The following is a 13,396-nucleotide window of genomic DNA, read 5'->3' on the forward strand; positions in this document are numbered from 1 at the left end:
CATATTTAAACAAATGAAAAAGAGTGAAATCATCGCTTGCATGTTATCGGATCATAGCGCTCTGAAATTAGAAATTAATGATAAAAGATACTGCAAAAATCCTGCAAACACATGGAAACTGAATAACACACTCTTGAGTAATCAGTGGGTCACAGAAGAAATTAAAGAAGAAATTAAACAATACCTAAAAGAAAATGAAAATACAGATACAACTTACCAGAATTTGTGGGATGCAATGAAAGCCGTCCTCAGAGGAAAATTTATTGCACTGAGTTCCCACATCAGGAAAACAGAACGAATACAAATAAATAACTTGATGCTACACCTCAAACAGCTAGAAAAAGAAGAGCAAGTCAAGCCCAAAGCCAAAAGAAGAGAGGAAATTATAAAAATCAGAGCAGAAATCAATGCAATAGAGACTAAGAAAACAATCCAAAGAATCAACAATCAAAGAGTTGGTTCTTTGAAAGAATAAACAAAATCAATAAGCCCCTAGCCAACCTTATTTTAAAAAGGGAAGAAAAAGCTCAAATTCATGCAATAAGAAATGAAAAAAGTGAAATCACTACAGACCCAATAGAAATACAGAAGATCATCAACACCTATTTCGAAAACCTCTACTCTCAAAAGTTTGATAACACAGAAGAAATAGACAGATTCTTAGAAACATATGAAATACCAAAGCTAGATCAAGAGGATGTAAAACTGTTGAATAACCCAATCTCTGTTAATGAAATTGAAAATGTAATTAAGTCCTTACCCACCAAGAAGAGCCCAGGCCCAGATGGATTCACTGCAGAATTCTACAAGAAATACAAAGAAGACCTAATGCTGACACTCCTCAAACTATTCAATGAAATTGAAAGGGAAGCAATCCTTCCCAAGTCATTCCCGGAAGCAAATATTACTCTAGTACCAAAACCTGAGAAAGACCCAACTAAAAAAGAAAACTATAGACCAATCTCCCTAATGAACACAGATGCAAAAATCCTCAATAAAATATTGGCAAATAGGATGCAGCAAATCATCAAGAAGATTATACACCATGACCAAGTAGGATTCATCCCAGGAATGCAAGGATGGTTCAACATACGTAAATCAATAAATGTAATCCACCATATCAATAAAGCCAAAAATAAGAATCACATGATCATTTCTATAGATGCAGAAAAAGCCTTCGATAAGGTCCAACATTTATTCATGATAAGAACTTTACAGAAAATTGGAATAGATGGTCTTTACCTCAATAAAATAAAGGCCATTTATGACAACAAACAGCATCATACTAAATGGCCAAAAACTGAAAGCCTTTACTTTAAAATCAGGCACAAGACAAGGATGTCCTTTATCACCACTGCTATTTAATATAGTAGTGGAAGTACTAGCCAGAGCAATTAGGCAAGAGAGAGAAATAAAAGGGGCAAAGATAGGAAAAAAAGAAGTTAAATTATCATTGTTTGCAGATCACATGATACTCTACATAGAAGACCCCCTAAACTCCATGGAAAGACTCTTAGATAAAATAAATAAATTCAATAATGTGGCTGGATACAAAATCAATACTCAGAAATCAATAGCATTCCTATACACGAACAACAAAATCACAGAGAGGGAAATAAGAGAAACTACACTCTTCACATTAGCAAGCAAAAAAAAAAAAATTTAGGAATTACTCTTACAAAAGAAGTGAAAGACTTACACAGTGAAAATTATAATACACTGAAAAAAGAAATTGAAGATGATCTCAGAAAATGGAAAGACATCCCTTGCTCATGGATAGAAAGAACAAACATTGTGAAAATGGCCATTCTCCCAAAACTGTTATACAGATTCAATGCAATCCCAATAAAAATACCATCAAATACCTTATAGATCTAGAGAAATCACTCCTAAATTTCATCTGGAACCAGAAGAGACCTAGAATAGCAAAGGCAATTCTAAGCAGCAAAGACAAAGCAGGAGGCATCACAATCCCTGACTTGAAGTTATACTACAAAGCAACAGTAGTAAAATCAACATGGTATTGGAATCAAAACAGAGCCGAAGATCAATGGAATAGATTAGAAGATAGAACCACAACTACAAACACACTCAACCACCTTATCTTTGATAAAGGAGCCAAGCAGGTTCACTGGAAGAACGACAGTCTCTTTAATAAATGGAGCTGGAAAAACTGGCTCTCTATTTGCCGAAAACTAAAGCTAGACCCATGTCTATCACCATGTACTAAATTAAAATCTAAATTGACCGGTGCAGCCCCCCAATGAGACAGAGGACGCTCTTGTGGGTAACAGGAACTGCCGCTTTATTTACGCGGGCTCTGGTTTATATATTCGGCCGTGACCAATCACAGGCTGCCACGAGGAAGCAGGGCTGGAATGGGACGCAGGCTCTGGCTACTATATCCAGCTGTGGCCAATCAGGGATTGCCCCAGAGTCAGCATGGGGCGAATACGGAGTGAGCACGAGGTGCGCACGGGGTGGCTAGTTTAGAGAGGGACATAATGCATTGCGGAAGCTGGCATGGTCTTATATTCCCGGGCAGGGTGTGTTGAGCGCCTGCGCCCGACATCTCCCCCTTTCTTTATAACTGACGCAGGGTCTCCAGGGGTCGGTGCCCCTTGTGAGGTGTCACGCTACAGTCATGACAGTGCCTCACTACTCGTTGGTGCTCTTTTGGAGGGGGCGGAAGTATTGTTTTATGAGCCCAACCCACATGCTAATCGACTTGGAGACCGGGGTGTCTCCTGGCCAAGGATGACACCCCCTGCGATGCTTTGCTCCACACCTGCGTCACAGCATGGCGAGCCATGCTGCTGGGCTTTGACCAGATTCTACGGCCAGCAATGCTTGTTTGATAATTACTTTGTCCCTATTCCTTTGTCTGTGAATCCGACAGAGCAGAAGTAGACTGCCGAATGCGGCAAATGTAGTCATGGTAGCCAGAGCCCCTATTCCTGCCTATTTCTTTTATTGCGCACGAGCTGGATCACAGGAAACTCGTCTGGGTCCACCATAACTGGAACCGGTACGAACTGAGGTACCTGCATAACGACAGCTGAAAGTATACTGTTATCCCAACATTGTGACACATAACAGGTTGCGGTGGAGCGATTTAGAAAAATCATATTTGTGGTGACTTCAAACAACAGAAAAAGGATTCCCTGATAGGGCCCGAGATCTCTAACACTTGCAGGGCATTGACGACATAATGTGAGTCTGAGAGTAATTGAGGTTGATCAGGTGCAAATAGTTACCAATTCTGTTAATTGAGTTCACCTGACTTTGGGTGTCTAACTTCCTCCTTTCCGGCGGCCGCTGCGTCCGCCATTTTGTGTGCCTCTTCCTCCTCTTCACTATCTAACGAGTCCTCACCTGTGACGCTGAGCTCACGAGATTGCTTGCGGGAGGATTCTGCCTGATGGTGACCAAGCGCCATGGTGCTAGCTCTTATATAGTCACGACAAGAGGCGTCTGCGAGGCAGCTCCTCACTACTGCCCAAAGGGGTCTGACTCCTGGCTCCAGGAGGCCATTTTCTGCTGCAAAGTCAAGATCTCTCCCTAATTTATCCCAGCTGGGGATGGTAATGGACCCCGTGGGACCAAACCAAGGTGCTACCTTATCGACCTGATCGAGGAAGTTTTGAATTTCTTTTCGTTTCATTTGTAATCCCTTTTCTCTCAGTAAGTCGCTTAAAGCGACTAACAGCGGCTGAGTAGCGGTGTTACCCATGTTAACGGGAATTTCAAGAGTTTCTTTTTATTTCTTTTTGTTTCCTTTTTCCTTTTTTTTTTTTTTTTTGTAACAGGGACAGCTTAGTCCCCACGCCCCTTTACGGCACCCCCAAAACCGGCCTCTTTACGGCCCCCGGAACTCTCTTTACGAGTTCCTCAACCCTTGCGACGCGTCCGCCCAAGGTTGCCCGATAGCCCCCGCCATCTGGCCCGGCAGCACCCGCTGCCTGTTGCATAGCACCCGCTACCAACCTTGAGCGGTTTAGCCTGTCAGCCCCCGCCCGCCGCATAGCCCCCGCTATCGGTGCTTGACGGTTCTACCTGTTGACGCTCTGTTCCATCAAAGAGAGAGGTTCCGTTCCCCGTACTGTCGGAGAGAGGGTCTCAGCGCTCCCCGTACGGGCCACCAGTTGACCGGCGCAGCCCCCCAATGAGACAGAGGACACTCTTGTGGGTAACAGAAACTGCCGCTTTATTTACGCGGGCTCTGGTTTATATATTCGGCTGTGACCAATCACAGGCTGCCACGAGGAAGCAGGGCTGGAATGGGACGCAGGCTCTGGCTACTATACCCAGCTGTGGCCAATCAGGGGTTGCCACAGAGTCAGCACGGGGCGAATAAGGAGTGAGCACGAGGTGCGCACGGGGTGGCTAGTTTAGAGAGGGACATAATGCATTGCGGAAGCTGGCGTGGTCTTATCGTCCCGGGCGGGATGTGTTGAGCGCCTGCACCTGACACTAAATGGGTCAAAGATCTGAATATTAAAACAGAAACATTAAATCTATTGGAAGACAAATTGGGTAGAAACCTTGGAGACATAGGAGTAGGTAGAGAATTCATGAATAGGACTCAAACCGCACAGGAAATACTTCCCAGAATCAATAACTGGGACCACTTCTTATTAAAAAGCTTCTGCATGTCAAAAGAAATCTCCAGCATAGTGAAAAGAAAACCCACAAACTGGGAAAAGATTTTAGTGAACTCTTTCTCAGACAAGGGTCTCTTGTCTAAAACATACAAAGAATTAAAAAAAACTCAGACCCCCAAAATTCAAAGATCCAATCCAAAAATGGGCATCTGAGATGAATACACACTTCTCAGATGAAGAAATGCAAATGAAAAATAAATACATGAAAAAACGTTCATCATCATTGGTCATTAGAGAAATGCAAATTAAAACCACACTGAGATACCATCTCACTCCTGAAAGAATGGCCAGGATAAAAGAAAACCAACAACAACAAATGCTGGAGAGGCTGTAGGGAAAAAGGAACTCTCCTACACTGTTGGTGGGAGTGTAGACTGGTACAACCTTTGTGGAGGTCAGTCTGGAGATTTCTCAAAAAGCTGGGATTGGAAGTCCCATTTATTCCAGCTATTCCACTTCTAGGCATATTCCCAGAAGAATTGAAAGCATCATACCACAGTGATATATGCGCACCTATGTTTATAGCAGCACAATTTGTAATCGTCAGATCTTGGAAACAACCCAAGTGTCCATCAACTGAGGAATGGATAAAAAAGTTGTGGTATTTCTATACAATGGAGTATTATTCAGTTATAAAGAAGGATCACATTGAGATATTTATCAATAAATGGGCGCAACTTGAGACCATACTCATAAGTGAAATAAACTCGCATGTGTGAGTACCGAATAGTTTCCCTAATGTAAGTAATGATTCAAATATATAAAAATATGTCATAATCATGATTCCCCATTATGTGGCCTTGAAGCCTTATAAAGTTTTCACTTATTAATTGGAAAGGCTTTATTCTGGGCTTCTTGATATGGAAATATTTGAAGCTACAGTATATGAAGTTTTATTCAAATATTTCAAGGAAAAAGACAGACACTATGGTAACTACTATTAAGTCGGGTTATTTGGTGGTGAAGCACTACGTTGCTGAAACAGTCATGTTTGACCTGTATTGTTATATTGTTATGTCCTGTTTTATCTCAATCTCTCCCTTATTCTTTAAAAAAATTATTTAGTTATTTCTTATGTTTGTTTTAATTAAGGGGAAAAATTAAAAAAATTAGCAGGATATATAATAGTAACTTTTTGTGATTTCCTATTAACTTGTTTTGAAGTCCTGTAATACTCCCACTATCTTGTTTTGACTCTGTTCCATTCTGTATGATAGTATCAAGTTTGAGGGTATAGGCAACTACTTTGAAGGCAATAAGATTCACTAAGATGCCCATTCTGGTTTGACTATTGTCTCCTTTGGAAGTCCTGTAATGTTTACAATGCTTAAGTTTTATTGGTCTTGTTCTCTACTGTTTTGTTCAACTTTATAATATCTAATGAGATAGACAATTCTTTTTAAGGAAACAAGAGACATTGTTGATAACCATTGTTGATAACCTTGCACTCTGTTTTACATCATGTACTATGTCTATCCTTGGTTTTGACTGACAGCTTTGTTTTGCCATATTTGACTTTATTCTCTCCCCCCCCCAAAGTAATAAGAACTAAGGAGTAATAAAATCCAAAATATGTAAATTTTGTTGTAAAAAAGAGAGGGAAAAAAAGAGCTCTAAAGGATACAACAGCAAGTGTGTTTAGGGGTGTTAAAGAGCTGATCATATTAGTGTTTTTGGTTGGATCATTGAACACAACTGTTTGCAGTCTCACTGTTTTAATGTCCACTTTGTATGCTTTGATACTGTGATTTGAGCAACTATCTCTAAGATGATAATATGTAATCTATTAACTGGTGATTTCTGTTTTTTTTTTTTTTTGTAGTTCTGTATTACTTGTACCCTTACACCGCTTTGTATTGTTTTGTGTTTTTCTCTTTTTCCTTTTAAATAAAATTAAAAGAAAAAGTTTCAGTGAGAAGATAAAGCTTTATTTTGGGTTTTGAAAAAAATAAGTTTATGAGAAAAGATCAGCTAGGAAAACAACATGCTAGAAAGCAATAGACCATTTTGTTTCTAGTGGTTTATTTCTCCAAAACTCTCCTTATAAAGTCAAAGGAAAAAATACTGGTTTTAAAATATCAAAATGATGTTGCTTACAATGGACAAATATTTTACCAGAAAAATCCTAAGAATAAATTCAAATAGTATTTTCATCAAATAAATGTAAAATGAAATATGTTGAACTTAAATAAAAATCACATATACAGATATTTCTTATTTAATGAGCCATCTGTTTATTGACTGTTCGGACTTACCATTTGCTGCTCAGACTTATGACCTGCATTTGGACTAATGAGTAACAGTGCAGACTAACAGTGGCTTCTTCACCAGTGCAGTGCTGTGATTTTTGCTGATTGTGCAATATAGTATGGTACTGTAGTTTTATGTTCTATCATACATTACAGTACTGTAAGAGTTACGCAAATAAAAGCCAAGTGAGAGTTTCCTTTGACCATTTCTTTGTTCTGAGTAATGGGCATACTATACTGATGTACATACTGAGTACTGTAATGTACATACTATCTCATTTAGCAACACATTCAGTTAATAACCTATTAGTGGAAAAGGAAGTCAGCCATTAAATAAGGAATGTATAATATGTTGAAGTATAAAAATACAGGAAAAGATATGCCATTATCTTGAATGGAAAGAATTTAATAAAATTTAATAAAATGCAAATTCATCCCAAAATTAATATGTTGAAGAAATCCAGTTTTACTTAGGCTCTCAACAAACATAGCAGACTTGCTAAATTGTGCATATCTCTTCTGCTAACATACATATTCCACTGTCCCATCTCCCTTTACAAAATACAAATTCAAAGATAAAATTGTCAAGAATTTCAGGATAGTGGCAGCACAGCATTAAGCTAAGAGAGGCCTACTGGGAACAGGCCCTTGAAACTTTGCACGGGTTGCACACATAAAGCCAATCCTGCTGTCTTGGACATTTTAAAAACTGAAACTCTTTTCGCCAACTTCTTTTTTGCCCTCTATTCCATGATATACTTCCCTCCTCCACCAAAGCATTTGTCACTCTGTATTACAGAATGTACTTCCTACTTTTGTTGAGCTCAAAGTCTGTGGTTTTGTCCACCTGCCTAGCATTGTGCCTAGCAGCTTTATTGACTGGCACCAGATCTGTTTTCCCTGCTTTGCACCAATCAGGCTTGGCGTGAATGTGGTGTCAAACACTTGACTGCTGGTTGAACGGATAGCCTAAGCTATAAACCCCTTTGAGGTAGAGTTTTGGGGTGAGTTTTCACTGGAAATTTGTTGCCATAACTGAGGAACTGAGGACACCTTCTACAGAGCAAAGGACACATTGGGACTCCCCAGGCACACACTTGTATCGACGCCATCTGCTGGTTCGTTCCTTACAAAATTGGTCACCTTGCCTTTACTGGTCATCTTTGAACCTGGATCAGGCTTTGGAGTCTGGACCAGGGCCTGGAACAGTGCTAGGCCAAAATTCAAGTAACATCATAACAGATGGCTCCTGAATTCTTAACTAGTGCCTCAGAATAACAAAGAAAAGCCTCACTCCCTAAGCTTCATGTGTTGGTTTGGGTGTTTTTTACCCTATACTTATTCCATGAAAAGCTATATTGGCATTGAATTTGCTGAACAATGAAGGATAAGAATAAAGAATTTTCAAGGTTAAGAACAAATTCCAAAAGCTATTCCAGTCAAAATTCATGGCATGATTGTTAACAAGATTCCATTCTTAAGAGGTAGAGAATTAGGATTCTTCTATTTAAAATTCCTCTGGTTTTATGAAACAGTCAGTTGTTAGGGAGTTGCGAGGTACTTTGAATTTCCAATAGGAGACAAACTCATTATATTTTGAAAAGTTCTCTTTAGAAAATTATTCAGGACAAAATGAACTTAAGAGTTGATACGCTGGTCTTGGAGAACAAGTGCAACAGATTTAGCAAAAACAGTATCACTGATGTTTAATAGTATAGATGTTAATGAAAGTGTGCTCATGATCAAGCCTGGCCCTAGCTCCCCTTACGTAGGTGGATTTCCTTTGGGTTTCTCCCACACATTTTATCCATGTAATTACAATAATAATATTAGCATCTACTTCAGAATTTTTGTGTAGAGAAAATATAAAATCATCAGAATAGCAGCTGGCATAGAACAAGTACTTCAGCAGTGCTAACCACCATGATCAAGTTCTGTTTAGTACCTAAATGGAACGAGGGCTGGCTGGGCTCCTGAAGCACTGAAATGCTTTCCCATACACACTTTAGAGAACAGTCATAGTGTTTCCAAGTGATGATATTACAATGGACTCATCTGGGAGTGGGGAAATCTCCTGTACTGTGACTGACTTCCTGGTCCCACTGTCAATCATTTTAAAGCAGAAAAATAAATGGGTCTTGGAATTACAAGTAAGGGAGAGGGGTAGAGAACTTCTTTTGAGTCTGGATTTGAGTTCTTGGAGGGTTTATTCGATGGGTGTTAAAGTGGCCTCAGTATTTACAGCCTGCTAGAAATTCCATGGCATCTCTGACATTGAATCCGGGTGCATAAATCAGAGAAAAATTGTCAATAGCAGAGGAAATCATTTTGGAGCTGTTCTCTGGTCAAGCATTAAGTGCTTTATTAACTAAGACCTTAGGCTTAATATTGAATTCAAGGTGTTGGGTTGGAGTTACAATTTTAGTATTTTCTTAAAAATAGACTATATTTAGGCCAAGCCAGAAGAGCAGGAGTATGCCACACCATGCATTTCTGGTTGGAGTAATTATAGTTATGGTTATTTTAGAAATGAGAAAGGGACAGGTCACACACGTGTTTTAATTCATCTACATAGAAATTACTACAACAGCTCTTATCCACTGGGGTCAAATGATGTTAATTATTTCACAAATAGCATGAGCTATGAGTCCTAAAAAAAGCCTCAAAAATTCCTATAAAATGTATTTCTCTGGATTTCAGTGTTTTTAACCGCACTATTAATGGCTATAATAAAGAATGCAAGTAGTCATGTTTCATCAATTTCTTTTAAATACAATTTGAATTAGAAATCATAAATGTGAATTGTTATCTCAGTGAGTCATCACAAAGGGAATATATATGTTCTCATGTAACTGAACTCACAAGATCAAGAAATAACATCCTAAAAGCTACCCCTCTGCCTCTTCAAATACTACCTTTTTCAAAGGTGAGTGAAATTTCTTAGTATACACACACAATAGAAGACAACCCAAAGTTGGACAGATAGGGATGAATCTATTCCCAACAGAAACATGAGCTCCACTCCCTAGCTGTTGAGAGGTGGAACTGCCAGGTTTTCTTAACACCAGCCCTTCTGTGGAATGCACAATGGTATCCCATTTGGGTTTAAACTGTTGAGCAATGGGCTTGAAGATCTTTTCTGTTTACTGAGTATTGAATACCCTCATCTGTGGATTGTCTTTCAATTTTGTGCTCATTTTTCTATTGTCTTTTCTGAAAAATAACTTGTAGAGGCTCATCATATATTTTAGATACAGATCTTTTGCCAACTATTGATCTTGCAAATATTTTTCCTATTTTTTCTTCTTAATATCTTAACTATTAACAAAACTTTCCAAGAATCTTTACTACCTCTAAATTGTTCCTCAATTTCTGAAACCCCAAAGATTCAGTCTCTTTCTTTCCCACCCTCTTACTCCTAACTCAAGTCCATTTTCTGCCTTTACAACTGGAAGTAGGAACTTTTTTCCCCTTCCAGATCAAAGCTTCGATCCATTGCTCACGCAGATTCCACATCCAAGATAGTATTCTCACAAAAGTATACCACCATAGGATGGATTTCTCAAAGCCCAAGTGAAGCAGCAGACTGATCTTGGTGCATGTTCTTAGTCTCAACATAATCCTATTTAGGGTACTTTTTGTTGCCTGCCAATATATTTTTTTCCTAGATCATCAAGGATTTTGCTTGTCTTGTAGAAGCTACAGTTTTATCTTTTAAATTTGGGTGGTAATTCACCCACAATTTATTTTTGGTTATGGCATTAGGTGGGCACTAAGATTCACTTGATATAAATGGGTATACACATAAATAGGCAATTGCCCATTTATTTAATATCTGACTTCCCCCACTACTCTACAGCACCAATTTGTGTGTGTACATCTATTTTTAGACCCTCTATTGTGCTCTGTCCTTTTACTTAAGTATTTTGGTAATTAGTATTGTTTGACTTATTTTCAAATTGTTTGTTGCTGGTATAATTTCTTGCCATTTCTGCTTTATTTCATTGGCAAGGATCTCCAGCAAAATGTTAAACAGAAGTGGCAGTGAGTTTCTTTTTCTTGTTATTGACTTCAGGATATGTTTTCGATATTATTATTAAAATCTTTGCTATTTTTTAATGGTCAGATTAAAGAAATTTGGTCCCTAATTTGCTTTTTAATTGATAATTTGGCCTCATGCATGCACCCACTAAGCTACATTTCCATCCTTAAGAGTACTGAACTTTAACTTTTCCTGCTTCCTTTGGGATGATTTTCTTCAATCAGTAACTGTTAATTTTACTGATTTTCAAATATTTAGCTAACTTTCCACTTTTAAAATTAACTTAATAGTGCTATCAAGTACTTTCCTTTTAATGCATTACTGGGTTTGGGTTGCTAACATTTTGTTTAGGATTTTTGCATCCACACTCATGAGCTGCTCAGTGACCTTCTTTCCTTGCAGTGTCTATGTTAGTTTTAGGCATCAAAGTTATGCTGGCTGCAAAAAGTGTCCTGGGGCATTTTTGTCTCTGAACTATTGTCTGGAAGTTTGTACAGAACTGGCATTATTTCTTCCTTCAAAATTGGGACACCTGAGCCTAAGTTTTCTTCACAGGAAAATCATTGTAAATCATGTATTTTTAACAGATATGGTATTATTAATATTTTCTATCAGTATTGGTACATTTTAAAGATTGTTTGGAATAAAGTAACACTTTAGTCTGATTCTTCATGTTCATTGGTAAGAGTTGGTTATAGCCTTGCCTTCATTTTAGTGTCTGCAGAGCATCTAATTTTTTTTTATTCCTTAAGATTGCCTTTTTCTATTAGAATAACAACATATAGCAAGTATGGGATTTCCTTTTGTCTTATTTTTGAAGTCCGAGATTGTTCTCATTTTGTTTTGTTTTAGTCAATGTCTTGTTTTGATTGGTTTGATTTTTTTATTTGATTTTTACTATGTCTGATGGAATGGACAACAATTATAAAGATAAGAAGATATGGTTGCCATTGTTCATTTCCTATTATCCTGCTTCTGTATCACTTTCACTGCTTTGTTTTGATTGGCTTTACTGATTTTTTTAGCGGGGAGGTTATTCTCTTAAAAAAATGGCTGGTTTTTTGCTTGCTAAGTCTTGCCAGGGATTCATCAGTTTCACAAGTTTTGTGTTTCTCCATCCTTGTTTACTGCTTTATTATTTCCTTCAATGGTGCTTAATTTGAAGCTTGTCTTTTTTGAAATTGACCTTTTCCTAAAGTGTGCATTTATTAAGGCTTTTTCTTTAATTTTAAGTTTCTTTCTTTAATTTTAAGTTTTGATACTAAGTTCAAACATTTTCTAACTTCCATTGCAATTTTTTGAGGGGTTATTTAAAATCACACTGCTTAATTTTCAAATGAGTAAAAGATCTTTCAGTAAACTTTTTACTTCTTGCTTATTTCCACTGGAGTCACAGGACATACTATGAACAATTTCAAGTTTTTGAAAAATTATGGTCCAGCATGTCAACTTTGATGTGAAATGAATATGTATTCTAAGTTGCTACATGTGACTTTCAACTAGTTCTATGTAACTTCCTTCACAGAAAAATAAGATTAAAATCTCTAAGGCATGTTTCTCTTTGCTAATGAAGCTTACATATTAAAAAATTATTGACTAAGTGAAATTTTAGAATTTTAATGATTTGTATCTATAATTTTCTTAGCTGTTAAAATATTCAATATTCTGTACATTCTCCTTTAGTCAAAGTGATTAATTTGAATAAAAATCATTTTATTTTTCATAAAATCTTTATAGCAAATTAGCACTTACAATAAAAGGATTGTGTATAGGGATTTTTCTTGCAATTCAGAAATAAAATTACTTCTGGAAAAACACGCTAATTGTTTGGTTAACTAGTTGTCTACGTAACTTTCCAAATAACTAAAACTCTGAAATTGATAAAGCAGTTTAGTCGTATCTGTCATGTACAATTGCACTTTCTGCATACTACTGCCAAGGAGCCATCTGACATTTGGCATTCAGTTAAACAAATGGTTGAGAACTGTGTCTTTCCAGAGGGGTCTTTTAACATCCTGCGTGGCCAGCAGAAGGCTTTGTGAATCAGAAGGTGGAGCATGGCAAGTGGACAGCTCACTGTCCTCAGTCTTTCTCCTTAAGACTTTCTTAAGGACTGACTTCAAGGAATACTGGGGTATCATTTCAGCTGAATCTACCTATGACTCCAGCAGTGAAATTTAAAAATCTTTTAAGAAACGAGAAACTTAAAAGCTTTCAAAGTAACTCCCATTTCAAAGTCATAGAAGGAATGCATTTGTCTCTTGCCATATTTTTCTTCAGTATTTTTGAAAAAAAAAAAAAAAAAAAGAATTTTTCTTTTTACACAACCCAAACCAAATTCTGGTGAAAAATGTTCTTTCAGCACTCAGTGATATTCTTCCTAAATCAACTTTTTCTCATATATAAAAATAGGTCAATAGGGTTAGTACTGCCAAGTATGG

The sequence above is a fragment of the Cavia porcellus genome, unplaced genomic scaffold (genome assembly GCF_034190915.1).
Source record: "Cavia porcellus strain 051 isolate PalLab524CR breed Dunkin Hartley unplaced genomic scaffold, mCavPor4.1 scaffold_31, whole genome shotgun sequence".
In the NCBI taxonomy this organism is placed as follows: Eukaryota; Metazoa; Chordata; class Mammalia; order Rodentia; family Caviidae; genus Cavia; species Cavia porcellus.